Here is a 13310-nt window from a genome sequence, read left to right as displayed (position 1 = left end):
TAACAATCAAACAACTATGATCAGATCATGCTCAGAACTTCAGTGTTTACTTTGAACATTCAAAGCTGTCCTACCTGAGGTAGGACATCAAAAAATTCTGCAAATCTCATGTTGTTCCTCTCCACGGAAATCTTTAGTAAAAGGCGAAAGATTTGTACGGTCTGAAGAGAAAACATGAGAGTACTGGCATACAGAAAATTGGACATGCACACCTTCCGTGTCATCAGTCTTTCAGTCGAGGTGTTGCACTCATTCGGGAACAAATCCAGCTTCGGATTCAAGGAATTAAGGAAGACCATTACACTGGAACAGGTGATTTTCTACAAAAACCATGGGACCCTCTCACTATATAAAGGTTGGTAGACTTCAGAAAACCTAGAAAATGCCACCCGCTCTTAGGCTACATGTTTTGGGGGAAAAAAGAAAAAAGCAAGACCTTGCTGACATACTGTCATTGCAAAAAAAAGGCAAGCCACATTGGTACAGTGGGGCAGGGACTCTAAAAATGCTAGAGGTTCTTGGTGGTTTGATGTGTTGTGTAGACTTTTAACATTCAAAGCTGCCCTACCTGAGAGGACAGACATACCGAAAATAGGGCACGTACACATTCCATACAATCATTATAAGCCAACATTTCCATTTGGGAACCTCTCTAGTTCCTGACAACAGTGTCATAAAGTCAGAGGAGAAGCTCTTACAAAAAGGGCAATGGTCAAGCAGGCAATGCTACCCTAATAATCAAACAACTATGATCAGATCATGCTCAGAACTTCAGTGTTTACTTTGAACATTCAAAGCTGTCCTACCTGAGGTAGGACATCAAAAAATTCTGCAAATCTCATGTTGTTCCTCTCCACGGAAATCTTTAGTAAAAGGCGAAAGATTTGTACGGTCTGAAGAGAAACATGAGAGTACTGGCATACAGAAAATTGGACACGCACACCTTCCGTGTCATCAGTCTTTCAGTCGAGGTGTTGCACTCATTCGGGAACAAATCCAGCTTCGGATTCAAGGAATTAAGGAAGACCATTACACTGGAACAGGTGATTTTCTACAAAAACACAGCCAACTACCAAACCTTGAATGCTATTTTAATACAGTGGCTAATAGGATGTTTTCACCATCGGGTATCTTGTCTGTTTCTTGCATTGCCACCATGGGACCCTCTCACTATATAAAGGTTGGTAGACTTCAGAAAACCTAGAAAAACGCCACCCGCTCTTAGGCTACATGTTTTGAAAGAAAAAAGAAAAAAAGCAAGACCTTGCTGACATACTGTCATTGCAAAAAAAAGGCAAGCCACATTGGTACAGTGGGGCAGGGACTCTAAAAATGCTAGAGGTTCTTGGTGGTTTGATGTGTTGTGTAGACTTTTAACATTCAAAGCTGCCCTACCTGAGAGGACAGACATACCGAAAATAGGGCACGTACACATTCCATACAATCATTATAAGCCAACATTTCCATTTGGGAACCTCTCTAGTTCCTGACAACAGTGTCATAAAGTCAGAGGAGAAGCTCTTACAAAAAGGGCAATGGTCAAGCAGGCAATGCTACCCTAACAATCAAACAACTATGATCAGATCATGCTCAGAACTTCAGTGTTTACTATGAACATTCAAAGCTGTCCTACCTGAGGTAGGACATCAAAAAATTCTGCAAATCTCATGTTGTTCCTCTCCACGGAAATCTTTAGTAAAAGGCGAAAGATTTGTACGGTCTGAAGAGAAACATGAGAGTACTGGCATACAGAAAATTGGACACGCACACCTTCCGTGTCATCAGTCTTTCAGTCGAGGTGTTGCACTCATTCGGGAACAAATCCAGCTTCGGATTCAAGGAATTAAGGAAGTCCATTACACTGGAACAGGTGATTTTCTACAAAAACACAGCCAACTACCAAACCTTGAATGCTATTTTAATACAGTGGCTAATAGGATGTTTTCACCATCGGGTATCTTGTCTGTTTCTTGCATTGCCACCATGGGACCCTCTCACTATATAAAGGTTGGTAGACTTCAGAAAACCTAGAAAAACGCCACCTGCTCTTAGGCTACGTGTTTTGAAAGAAAAAAGAAAAAAAGCAAGACCTTGCTGACATACTGTCATTGCAAAAAAAAGGCAAGCCACATTGGTACAGTGGGGCAGGGACTCTAAAAATGCTAGAGGTTCTTGGTGGTTTGATGTGTTGTGTAGACTTTTAACATTCAAAGCTGCCCTACCTGAGAGAAGAGACATACCGAAAATAGGGCACGTAAACATTCCATACAATCAATAAGTCAAAATATCCATTTGGGAACCTCTCTAGTTTCTGACAACAGTATCATAAAGACAGAGGAGGAGCTCTTATAAAAAGGGTACTGGTCAAGTAGCCAATGCTCCCCTATCAATGGAAAGAGTACAATCAGATCATGCCCAAACCCTCGTTTTTACTTTGAACATTCAAAGCTGTCCTACCTGAGGTAGGACATCAAAAAATTCTGCAAATCTCATGTTGTTCCTCTCCACAGAAATCTTTAGTAAAAGGCGAAAGATTTGTACGGTCTGAAGAGAAACATGAGAGTACTGGCATACAGAAAATTGGACACGCACACCTTCCGTGTCATCAGTCTTTCAGTCGAGGTGTTGCACTCATTCGGGAACAAATCCAGCTTCGGATTCAAGGAATTAAGGAAGACCATTACACTGGAACAGGTGATTTTCTACAAAAACACAGCCAACTACCAAACCTTGAATGCTATTTTAATACAGTGGCTAATAGGATGTTTTCACCGTCGGGTATCTTGTCTGTTTCTTGCATTGCCACCATGGGACCCTCTCACTATAGAAAGGTTGGTAGACTTCAGAAAACCTAGAAAAACGCCACACGCTCTTAGGCTACATGTTTTGAAAGAAAAAAGAAAAAAAGCAAGACCTTGCTGACATACTGTCATTGCAAAAAAAAGGCAAGCCACATTGGTACAGTGGGGCAGGGACTCTAAAAATGCTAGAGGTTCTTGGTGGTTTGATGTGTTGTGTAGACTTTTAACATTCAAAGCTGCCCTACCTGAGAGGACAGACATACCGAAAATAGGGCACGTACACATTCCATACAATCATTATAAGCCAACATTTCCATTTGGGAACCTCTCTAGTTCCTGACAACAGTGTCATAAAGTCAGAGGAGAAGCTCTTACAAAAAGGGCAATGGTCAAGCAGGCAATGCTACCCTAACAATCAAACAACTATGATCAGATCATGCTCAGAACTTCAGTGTTTACTTTGAACATTCAAAGCTGTCCTACCTGAGGTAGGACATCAAAAAATTCTGCAAATCTCATGTTGTTCCTCTCCACGGAAATCTTTAGTAAAAGGCGAAAGATTTGTACGGTCTGAAGAGAAACATGAGAGTACTGGCATACAGAAAATTGGACATGCACACCTTCCGTGTCATCAGTCTTTCAGTCGAGGTGTTGCACTCATTCGGGAACAAATCCAGCTTCGGATTCAAGGAATTAAGGAAGACCATTACACTGGAACAGGTGAATTTCTACAAAAACACAGCCAACAACCAAACCTTGAATGCTATTTTAATACAGTGGCTAATAGGATGTTTTCACCATCGGGTATCTTGTCTGTTTCTTGCATTGCCACCATGGGACCCTCTCACTATATAAAGGTTGGTAGACTTCAGAAACCCTAGAAAAACGCCACCCGCTCTTAGGCTACATGTTTTGAAAGAAAAAAGAAAAAAAGCAAGACCTTGCTGACATACTGTCATTGCAAAAAAAAGGTAAGCCACATTGGTACAGTGGGGCAGGGACTCTAAAAATGCTAGAGGTTCTTGGTGGTTTGATGTGTTGTGTAGACTTGTAACATTCAAAGCTGCCCTACCTGAGAGGACAGACATACCGAAAATAGGGCACGTACACATTCCATACAATCATTATAAGCCAACATTTCCATTTGGGAACCTCTCTAGTTCCTGACAACGGTGTCATAAAGTCAGAGAAGAAGCTCTTACAAAAAGGGCAATGGTCAAGCAGGCAATGCTACCCTAACAATCCAACACCTATGATCAGATCATGCTCAGAACTTCAGTGTTTACTTTGAACATTCAAAGCTGTCCTACCTGAGGTAGGACATCAAAAAATTCTGCAAATCTCATGTTGTTCCTCTCCACGGAAATCTTTAGTAAAAGGCGAAAGATTTGTACGGTCTGAAGAGAAAACATGAGAGTACTGGCATACAGAAAATTGGACATGCACACCTTCCGTGTCATCAGTCTTTCAGTCGAGGTGTTGCACTCATTCGGGAACAAATCCAGCTTCGGATTCAAGGAATTAAGGAAGACCATTACACTGGAACAGGTGATTTTCTACAAAAACCATGGGACCCTCTCACTATATAAAGGTTGGTAGACTTCAGAAAACCTAGAAAATGCCACCCGCTCTTAGGCTACATGTTTTGGGGGAAAAAAGAAAAAAGCAAGACCTTGCTGACATACTGTCATTGCAAAAAAAAGGCAAGCCACATTGGTACAGTGGGGCAGGGACTCTAAAAATGCTAGAGGTTCTTGGTGGTTTGATGTGTTGTGTAGACTTTTAACATTCAAAGCTGCCCTACCTGAGAGGACAGACATACCGAAAATAGGGCACGTACACATTCCATACAATCATTATAAGCCAACATTTCCATTTGGGAACCTCTCTAGTTCCTGACAACAGTGTCATAAAGTCAGAGGAGAAGCTCTTACAAAAAGGGCAATGGTCAAGCAGGCAATGCTACCCTAATAATCAAACAACTATGATCAGATCATGCTCAGAACTTCAGTGTTTACTTTGAACATTCAAAGCTGTCCTACCTGAGGTAGGACATCAAAAAATTCTGCAAATCTCATGTTGTTCCTCTCCACGGAAATCTTTAGTAAAAGGCGAAAGATTTGTACGGTCTGAAGAGAAACATGAGAGTACTGGCATACAGAAAATTGGACACGCACACCTTCCGTGTCATCAGTCTTTCAGTCGAGGTGTTGCACTCATTCGGGAACAAATCCAGCTTCGGATTCAAGGAATTAAGGAAGACCATTACACTGGAACAGGTGATTTTCTACAAAAACACAGCCAACTACCAAACCTTGAATGCTATTTTAATACAGTGGCTAATAGGATGTTTTCACCATCGGGTATCTTGTCTGTTTCTTGCATTGCCACCATGGGACCCTCTCACTATATAAAGGTTGGTAGACTTCAGAAAACCTAGAAAAACGCCACCCGCTCTTAGGCTACATGTTTTGAAAGAAAAAAGAAAAAAAGCAAGACCTTGCTGACATACTGTCATTGCAAAAAAAAGGCAAGCCACATTGGTACAGTGGGGCAGGGACTCTAAAAATGCTAGAGGTTCTTGGTGGTTTGATGTGTTGTGTAGACTTTTAACATTCAAAGCTGCCCTACCTGAGAGGACAGACATACCGAAAATAGGGCACGTACACATTCCATACAATCAATAAATCAAAATATCCAATTGGGAACCTCTCTAGTTCCTGACAACAGTGTCATAAAGTCAGAGGAGAAGCTCTTACAAAAAGGGCAATGGTCAAGCAGGCAATGCTACCCTAATAATCAAACAACTATGATCAGATCATGCTCAGAACTTCAGTGTTTACTTTGAACATTCAAAGCTGTCCTACCTGAGGTAGGACATCAAAAAATTCTGCAAATCTCATGTTGTTCCTCTCCACGGAAATCTTTAGTAAAAGGCGAAAGATTTGTACGGTCTGAAGAGAAACATGAGAGTACTGGCATACAGAAAATTGGACATGCACACCTTCCGTGTCATCAGTCTTTCAGTCGAGGTGTTGCACTCATTCGGGAACAAATCCAGCTTCGGATTCAAGGAATTAAGGAAGACCATTACACTGGAACAGGTGAATTTCTACAAAAACACAGCCAACAACCAAACCTTGAATGCTATTTTAATACAGTGGCTAATAGGATGTTTTCACCATCGGGTATCTTGTCTGTTTCTTGCATTGCCACCATGGGACCCTCTCACTATATAAAGGTTGGTAGACTTCAGAAAACCTAGAAAAACGCCACCCGCTCTTAGGCTACATGTTTTGAAAGAAAAAAGAAAAAAAGCAAGACCTTGCTGACATACTGTCATTGCAAAAAAAAGGTAAGCCACATTGGTACAGTGGGGCAGGGACTCTAAAAATGCTAGAGGTTCTTGGTGGTTTGATGTGTTGTGTAGACTTGTAACATTCAAAGCTGCCCTACCTGAGAGGACAGACATACCGAAAATAGGGCACGTACACATTCCATACAATCATTATAAGCCAACATTTCCATTTGGGAACCTCTCTAGTTCCTGACAACGGTGTCATAAAGTCAGAGAAGAAGCTCTTACAAAAAGGGCAATGGTCAAGCAGGCAATGCTACCCTAACAATCCAACACCTATGATCAGATCATGCTCAGAACTTCAGTGTTTACTTTGAACATTCAAAGCTGTCCTACCTGAGGTAGGACATCAAAAAATTCTGCAAATCTCATGTTGTTCCTCTCCACGGAAATCTTTAGTAAAAGGTGAAAGATTTGTACGGTCTGAAGAGAAAACATGAGAGTACTGGCATACAGAAAATTGGACATGCACACCTTCCGTGTCATCAGTCTTTCAGTCGAGGTGTTGCACTCATTCGGGAACAAATCCAGCTTCGGATTCAAGGAATTAAGGAAGACCATTACACTGGAACAGGTGATTTTCTACAAAAACCATGGGACCCTCTCACTATATAAAGGTTGGTAGACTTCAGAAAACCTAGAAAATGCCACCCGCTCTTAGGCTACATGTTTTGGGGGAAAAAAGAAAAAAGCAAGACCTTGCTGACATACTGTCATTGCAAAAAAAAGGCAAGCCACATTGGTACAGTGGGGCAGGGACTCTAAAAATGCTAGAGGTTCTTGGTGGTTTGATGTGTTGTGTAGACTTTTAACATTCAAAGCTGCCCTACCTGAGAGAAGAGACATACCGAAAATAGGGCACGTAAACATTCCATACAATCAATAAGTCAAAATATCCATTTGGGAACCTCTCTAGTTTCTGACAACAGTATCATAAAGACAGAGGAGGAGCTCTTATAAAAAGGGTACTGGTCAAGTAGGCAACGCTCCCCTATCAATGGAAAGAGTACAATCAGATCATGCCCAAACCCTCGTTTTTACTTTGAACATTCAAAGCTGTCCTACCTGAGGTAGGACATCAAAAAATTCTGCAAATCTCATGTTGTTCCTCTCCACGGAAACCTTTAGTAAAAGGCGAAAGATTTGTACGGTCTGAAGAGAAACATGAGAGTACTGGCATACAGAAAATTGGACACGCACACCTTCCGTGTCATCAGTCTTTCAGTCGAGGTGTTGCACTCATTCGGGAACAAATCCAGCTTCGGATTCAAGGAATTAAGGAAGACCATTACACTGGAACAGGTGATTTTCTACAAAAACACAGCCAACTACCAAACCTTGAATGCTATTTTAATACAGTGGCTAATAGGATGTTTTCACCATCGGGTATCTTGTCTGTTTCTTGCATTGCCACCATGGGACCCTCTCACTATATAAAGGTTGGTAGACTTCAGAAAACCTAGAAAAACGCCACCCGCTCTTAGGCTACATGTTTTGAAAGAAAAAAGAAAAAAAGCAAGACCTTGCTGACATACTGTCATTGCAAAAAAAAGGCAAGCCACATTGGTACAGTGGGGCAGGGACTCTAAAAATGCTAGAGGTTCTTGGTGGTTTGATGTGTTGTGTAGACTTTTAACATTCAAAGCTGCCCTACCTGAGAGGACAGACATACCGAAAATAGGGCACGTACACATTCCATACAATCATTATAAGCCAACATTTCCATTTGGGAACCTCTCTAGTTCCTGACAACAGTGTCATAAAGTCAGAGGAGAAGCTCTTACAAAAAGGGCAATGGTCAAGCAGGCAATGCTACCCTAACAATCAAACAACTATGATCAGATCATGCTCAGAACTTCAGTGTTTACTTTGAACATTCAAAGCTGCCCTACCTGAGAGAAGAGACATACCAAAAATAGGGCACGTACACATTCCATACAATCAATAAGTCAAAACACCCATTTGGGAACCTCTCTAGTTTCTGACAACAGTATCAAAAAGACAGAGGAGGAGCTCTTATAAAAAGGGCACTGGTCAAGTAGCCAAAGCCCCCAACAATGGAAAGAGTACAATCAGATCATGCTCAAAAACTTCAGTGTTATTTTGAACATTCAAAGCTGTCCTACCTGAGGTAGGACATCAAAAAATTCTGCAAATCTCATGTTGTTCCTCTCCACGGAAATCTTTAGTAAAAGGCGAAAGATTTGTACGGTCTGAAGAGAAACATGAGAGTACTGGCATACAGAAAATTGGACACGCACACCATCCGTGTCATCAGTCTTTCAGTCGAGGTGTTGCACTCATTCGGGAACAAATCCAGCTTCGGATTCAAGGAATTAAGGAAGACCATTACACTGGAACAGGTGATTTTCTACAAAAACACAGCCAACTACCAAACCTTGAATGCTATTTTAATACAGTGGCTAATAGGATGTTTTCACCATCGGGTATCTTGTCTGTTTCTTGCATTGCCACCATGGGACCCTCTCACTATATAAAGGTTGGTAGACTTCAGAAAACCTAGAAAAACGCCACCCGCTCTTAGGCTACATGTTTTGAAAGAAAAAAGAAAAAAAGCAAGACCTTGCTGACATACTGTCATTGCAAAAAAAAGGCAAGCCACATTGGTACAGTGGGGCAGGGACTCTAAAAATGCTAGAGGTTCTTGGTGGTTTGATGTGTTGTGTAGACTTTTAACATTCAAAGCTGCCCTACCTGAGAGGACAGACATACCGAAAATAGGGCACGTACACATTCCATACAATCATTATAAGCCAACATTTCCATTTGGGAACCTCTCTAGTTCCTGACAACAGTGTCATAAAGTCAGAGGAGAAGCTCTTACAAAAAGGGCAATGGTCAAGCAGGCAATGCTACCCTAACAATCAAACAACTATGATCAGATCATGCTCAGAACTTCAGTGTTTACTTTAAACATTCAAAGCTGTCCTACCTGAGGTAGGACATCAAAAAATTCTGCAAATCTCATGTTGTTCCTCTCCACGGAAATCTTTAGTAAAAGGCGAAAGATTTGTACGGTCTGAAGAGAAAACATGAGAGTACTGGCATACAGAAAATTGGACATGCACACCTTCCGTGTCATCAGTCTTTCAGTCGAGGTGTTGCACTCATTCGGGAACAAATCCAGCTTCGGATTCAAGGAATTAAGGAAGACCATTACACTGGAACAGGTGATTTTCTACAAAAACACAGCCAACAACCAAACCTTGAATGCTATTTTAATACAGTGGCTAATAGGATGTTTTCACCATCGGGTATCTTGTCTGTTTCTTGCATTGCCACCATGGGACCCTCTCACTATATAAAGGTTGGTAGACTTCAGAAAACCTAGAAAAACGCCACCCGCTCTTAGGCTACATGTTTTGAAAGAAAAAAGAAAAAAAGCAAGACCTTGCTGACATACTGTCATTGCAAAAAAAAGGCAAGCCACATTGGTACAGTGGGGCAGGGACTCTAAAAATGCTAGAGGTTCTTGGTGGTTTGATGTGTTGTGTAGACTTTTAACATTCAAAGCTGCCCTACCTGAGAGGACAGACATACCGAAAATAGGGCACGTACACATTCCATACAATCATTATAAGCCAACATTTCCATTTGGGAACCTCTCTAGTTCCTGACAACAGTGTCATAAAGTCAGAGGAGAAGCTCTTACAAAAAGGGCAATGGTCAAGCAGGCAATGCTACCCTAACAATCAAACAACTATGATCAGATCATGCTCAGAACTTCAGTGTTTACTTTGAACATTCAAAGCTGCCCTACCTGAGAGAAGAGACATACCAAAAATAGGGCACGTACACATTCCATACAATCAATAAGTCAAAACACCCATTTGGGAACCTCTCTAGTTTCTGACAACAGTATCAAAAAGACAGAGGAGGAGCTCTTATAAAAAGGGCACTGGTCAAGTAGCCAAAGCCCCCAACAATGGAAAGAGTACAATCAGATCATGCTCAAAAACTTCAGTGTTATTTTGAACATTCAAAGCTGTCCTACCTGAGGTAGGACATCAAAAAATTCTGCAAATCTCATGTTGTTCCTCTCCACGGAAATCTTTAGTAAAAGGCGAAAGATTTGTACGGTCTGAAGAGAAACATGAGAGTACTGGCATACAGAAAATTGGACACGCACACCATCCGTGTCATCAGTCTTTCAGTCGAGGTGTTGCACTCATTCGGGAACAAATCCAGCTTCGGATTCAAGGAATTAAGGAAGACCATTACACTGGAACAGGTGATTTTCTACAAAAACACAGCCAACTACCAAACCTTGAATGCTATTTTAATACAGTGGCTAATAGGATGTTTTCACCATCGGGTATCTTGTCTGTTTCTTGCATTGCCACCATGGGACCCTCTCACTATATAAAGGTTGGTAGACTTCAGAAAACCTAGAAAAACGCCACCCGCTCTTAGGCTACATGTTTTGAAAGAAAAAAGAAAAAAAGCAAGACCTTGCTGACATACTGTCATTGCAAAAAAAAGGCAAGCCACATTGGTACAGTGGGGCAGGGACTCTAAAAATGCTAGAGGTTCTTGGTGGTTTGATGTGTTGTGTAGACTTTTAACATTCAAAGCTGCCCTACCTGAGAGGACAGACATACCGAAAATAGGGCACGTACACATTCCATACAATCATTATAAGCCAACATTTCCATTTGGGAACCTCTCTAGTTCCTGACAACAGTGTCATAAAGTCAGAGGAGAAGCTCTTACAAAAAGGGCAATGGTCAAGCAGGCAATGCTACCCTAACAATCAAACAACTATGATCAGATCATGCTCAGAACTTCAGTGTTTACTTTAAACATTCAAAGCTGTCCTACCTGAGGTAGGACATCAAAAAATTCTGCAAATCTCATGTTGTTCCTCTCCACGGAAATCTTTAGTAAAAGGCGAAAGATTTGTACGGTCTGAAGAGAAAACATGAGAGTACTGGCATACAGAAAATTGGACACGCACACCTTCCGTGTCATCAGTCTTTCAGTCGAGGTGTTGCACTCATTCGGGAACAAATCCAGCTTCGGATTCAAGGAATTAAGGAAGACCATTACACTGGAACAGGTGATTTTCTACAAAAACACAGCCAACAACCAAACCTTGAATGCTATTTTAATACAGTGGCTAATAGGATGTTTTCACCATCGGGTATCTTGTCTGTTTCTTGCATTGCCACCATGGGACCCTCTCACTATATAAAGGTTGGTAGACTTCAGAAAACCTAGAAAAACGCCACCCGCTCTTAGGCTACATGTTTTGAAAGAAAAAAGAAAAAAAGCAAGACCTTGCTGACATACTGTCATTGCAAAAAAAAGGCAAGCCACATTGGTACAGTGGGGCAGGGACTCTAAAAATGCTAGAGGTTCTTGGTGGTTTGATGTGTTGTGTAGACTTTTAACATTCAAAGCTGCCCTACCTGAGAGGACAGACATACCGAAAATAGGGCACGTACACATTCCATACAATCATTATAAGCCAACATTTCCATTTGGGAACCTCTCTAGTTCCTGACAACAGTGTCATAAAGTCAGAGGAGAAGCTCTTACAAAAAGGGCATTGGTCAAGCAGGCAATGCTACCCTAATAATCAAACAACTATGATCAGATCATGCTCAGAACTTCAGTGTTTACTTTGAACATTCAAAGCTGTCCTACCTGAGGTAGGACATCAAAAAATTCTGCAAATCTCTTGTTGTTCCTCTCCACGGAAATCTTTAGTAAAAGGCGAAAGATTTGTACGGTCTGAAGAGAAACATGAGAGTACTGGCATACAGAAAATTGGACATGCACACCTTCCGTGTCATCAGTCTTTCAGTCGAGGTGTTGCACTCATTCGGGAACAAATCCAGCTTCGGATTCAAGGAATTAAGGAAGACCATTACACTGGAACAGGTGATTTTCTACAAAAACCATGGGACCCTCTCACTATATAAAGGTTGGTAGACTTCAGAAAACCAAGAAAATGCCACCCGCTCTTAGGCTACATGTTTTGGGGGAAAAAAGAAAAAAGCAAGACCTTGCTGACATACTGTCATTGCAAAAAAAAGGCAAGCCACATTGGTACAGTGGGGCAGGGACTCTAAAAATGCTAGAGGTTCTTGGTGGTTTGATGTGTTGTGTAGACTTTTAACATTCAAAGCTGCCCTACCTGAGAGGACAGACATACCGAAAATAGGGCACGTACACATTCCATACAATCAATAAATCAAAATATCCAATTGGGAACCTCTCTAGTTTCTGACAACAGTATCATAAAGACAGAGGAGGAGCTCTCATAAAACGGGCACTGGTCAAGTAGCCAATGCTCCCCTATCAATAGAAAGAGTACGATCAGATCATGCTCAAAACCTCATTTTTATTTTGGACATTCAAAGCTGTCCTACCTGAGGTAGGACATCAAAAAAATTCTGCAAATCTCATGTTGTTCCTCTCCACGGAAATCTTTAGTAAAAGGCGAAAGATTTGTACGGTCTGAAGAGAAACATGAGAGTACTGGCATACAGAAAATTGGACACGCACACCTTCCGTGTCATCAGTCTTTCAGTCGAGGTGTTGCACTCATTCGGGGACAATTCCAGCTTCGGAATCAAGGTTCTGCTCCTGACTGGCGATCAGTTCAGATTGTACCCCATCTGTGTCTTGATGTTAGCAGGGATAGGCTGGGATTAGCAAATTATTAGCAGAACCAAAGCCCGCCATGTCAGAGGGAGGATCTGATTGGTCAGTGTTATTGTCAATTAAAAATTTCCAACAAATCATACATCTGCTAGAGTTGAATTTTTTTTTCTTCCCAAAATTCCAATTAGTATAAACAGTAATTCAAACACAATATTTATGATGAGTGTGTTTTTCCCTGCAAGCATCTGTTTTTTTAGATGTGAAGAAAATAGATTCACTTCCTTATTGTTTTGTCAGAGCAAAAATAGATGTTCCAATGACAGAAAAAGCAGAGGGAAAATAATCAAATTTCCCAAGACCCCATGGAAATCTAATTGAACTGGAAAATTAACAATAATCTTTATTTAAAATTTGAAATTGCAATAAGTTGAGAAACTGAGTCTCATGGAGGTTGATAGACACTTTCAAGTACAAAAGGGGAAGTTACTGGGCAAAGTGCAAAATATGTTTAAGGATTA

General features: G+C 41.1%; 16 non-coding genes across 16 annotated transcripts; all 16 read right to left on the bottom strand.

The window, feature by feature from the left end:
- Positions 1–66: 66 nt before the first annotated feature.
- LOC147215365 (U5 spliceosomal RNA) lies at positions 67–181 on the bottom strand. The gene has a single exon (XR_015104264.1). It is a non-coding gene; the product is annotated as a U5 spliceosomal RNA (small nuclear RNA).
- A 617-nt stretch (positions 182–798) lies between these two features.
- On the bottom strand, positions 799–913 carry LOC147215364 (U5 spliceosomal RNA). The gene has a single exon (XR_015104247.1). It is a non-coding gene; the product is annotated as a U5 spliceosomal RNA (small nuclear RNA).
- Positions 914–1625: 712 nt separating this feature from the next.
- LOC147215363 (U5 spliceosomal RNA) lies at positions 1626–1740 on the bottom strand. Its single transcript, XR_015104246.1, has one exon. It is a non-coding gene; the product is annotated as a U5 spliceosomal RNA (small nuclear RNA).
- A 709-nt stretch (positions 1741–2449) lies between these two features.
- LOC147215362 (U5 spliceosomal RNA) lies at positions 2450–2564 on the bottom strand. The gene has a single exon (XR_015104267.1). It is a non-coding gene; the product is annotated as a U5 spliceosomal RNA (small nuclear RNA).
- Positions 2565–3276: 712 nt separating this feature from the next.
- Positions 3277–3391, bottom strand: LOC147215361 (U5 spliceosomal RNA). Its single transcript, XR_015104245.1, has one exon. It is a non-coding gene; the product is annotated as a U5 spliceosomal RNA (small nuclear RNA).
- Positions 3392–4103: 712 nt separating this feature from the next.
- Positions 4104–4218, bottom strand: LOC147215360 (U5 spliceosomal RNA). Its single transcript, XR_015104263.1, has one exon. It is a non-coding gene; the product is annotated as a U5 spliceosomal RNA (small nuclear RNA).
- A 617-nt stretch (positions 4219–4835) lies between these two features.
- On the bottom strand, positions 4836–4950 carry LOC147215359 (U5 spliceosomal RNA). Its single transcript, XR_015104244.1, has one exon. It is a non-coding gene; the product is annotated as a U5 spliceosomal RNA (small nuclear RNA).
- Positions 4951–5660: 710 nt separating this feature from the next.
- Positions 5661–5775, bottom strand: LOC147215358 (U5 spliceosomal RNA). The gene has a single exon (XR_015104243.1). It is a non-coding gene; the product is annotated as a U5 spliceosomal RNA (small nuclear RNA).
- Positions 5776–6487: 712 nt separating this feature from the next.
- LOC147215357 (U5 spliceosomal RNA) lies at positions 6488–6602 on the bottom strand. Its single transcript, XR_015104271.1, has one exon. It is a non-coding gene; the product is annotated as a U5 spliceosomal RNA (small nuclear RNA).
- A 614-nt stretch (positions 6603–7216) lies between these two features.
- On the bottom strand, positions 7217–7331 carry LOC147215356 (U5 spliceosomal RNA). The gene has a single exon (XR_015104266.1). It is a non-coding gene; the product is annotated as a U5 spliceosomal RNA (small nuclear RNA).
- A 946-nt stretch (positions 7332–8277) lies between these two features.
- On the bottom strand, positions 8278–8392 carry LOC147215355 (U5 spliceosomal RNA). Its single transcript, XR_015104242.1, has one exon. It is a non-coding gene; the product is annotated as a U5 spliceosomal RNA (small nuclear RNA).
- A 712-nt stretch (positions 8393–9104) lies between these two features.
- Positions 9105–9219, bottom strand: LOC147215354 (U5 spliceosomal RNA). The gene has a single exon (XR_015104261.1). It is a non-coding gene; the product is annotated as a U5 spliceosomal RNA (small nuclear RNA).
- Positions 9220–10166: 947 nt separating this feature from the next.
- On the bottom strand, positions 10167–10281 carry LOC147215353 (U5 spliceosomal RNA). The gene has a single exon (XR_015104241.1). It is a non-coding gene; the product is annotated as a U5 spliceosomal RNA (small nuclear RNA).
- Positions 10282–10993: 712 nt separating this feature from the next.
- LOC147215352 (U5 spliceosomal RNA) lies at positions 10994–11108 on the bottom strand. Its single transcript, XR_015104260.1, has one exon. It is a non-coding gene; the product is annotated as a U5 spliceosomal RNA (small nuclear RNA).
- Positions 11109–11821: 713 nt separating this feature from the next.
- On the bottom strand, positions 11822–11936 carry LOC147215351 (U5 spliceosomal RNA). Its single transcript, XR_015104278.1, has one exon. It is a non-coding gene; the product is annotated as a U5 spliceosomal RNA (small nuclear RNA).
- A 613-nt stretch (positions 11937–12549) lies between these two features.
- Positions 12550–12665, bottom strand: LOC147215350 (U5 spliceosomal RNA). The gene has a single exon (XR_015104259.1). It is a non-coding gene; the product is annotated as a U5 spliceosomal RNA (small nuclear RNA).
- Positions 12666–13310: the final 645 nt, after the last annotated feature.

This window comes from Fistularia commersonii, chromosome 32 (assembly GCF_037954325.1).
Source record: "Fistularia commersonii isolate RoL2024-O1a breed Wild chromosome 32, RoL_Fcom_v1.0, whole genome shotgun sequence".
Taxonomy (NCBI): domain Eukaryota; kingdom Metazoa; phylum Chordata; class Actinopteri; order Syngnathiformes; family Fistulariidae; genus Fistularia; species Fistularia commersonii.
The sequence above is the reverse complement of the archived record's forward strand: the minus strand, read 5'-3'. Positions and strand labels throughout refer to the sequence as shown.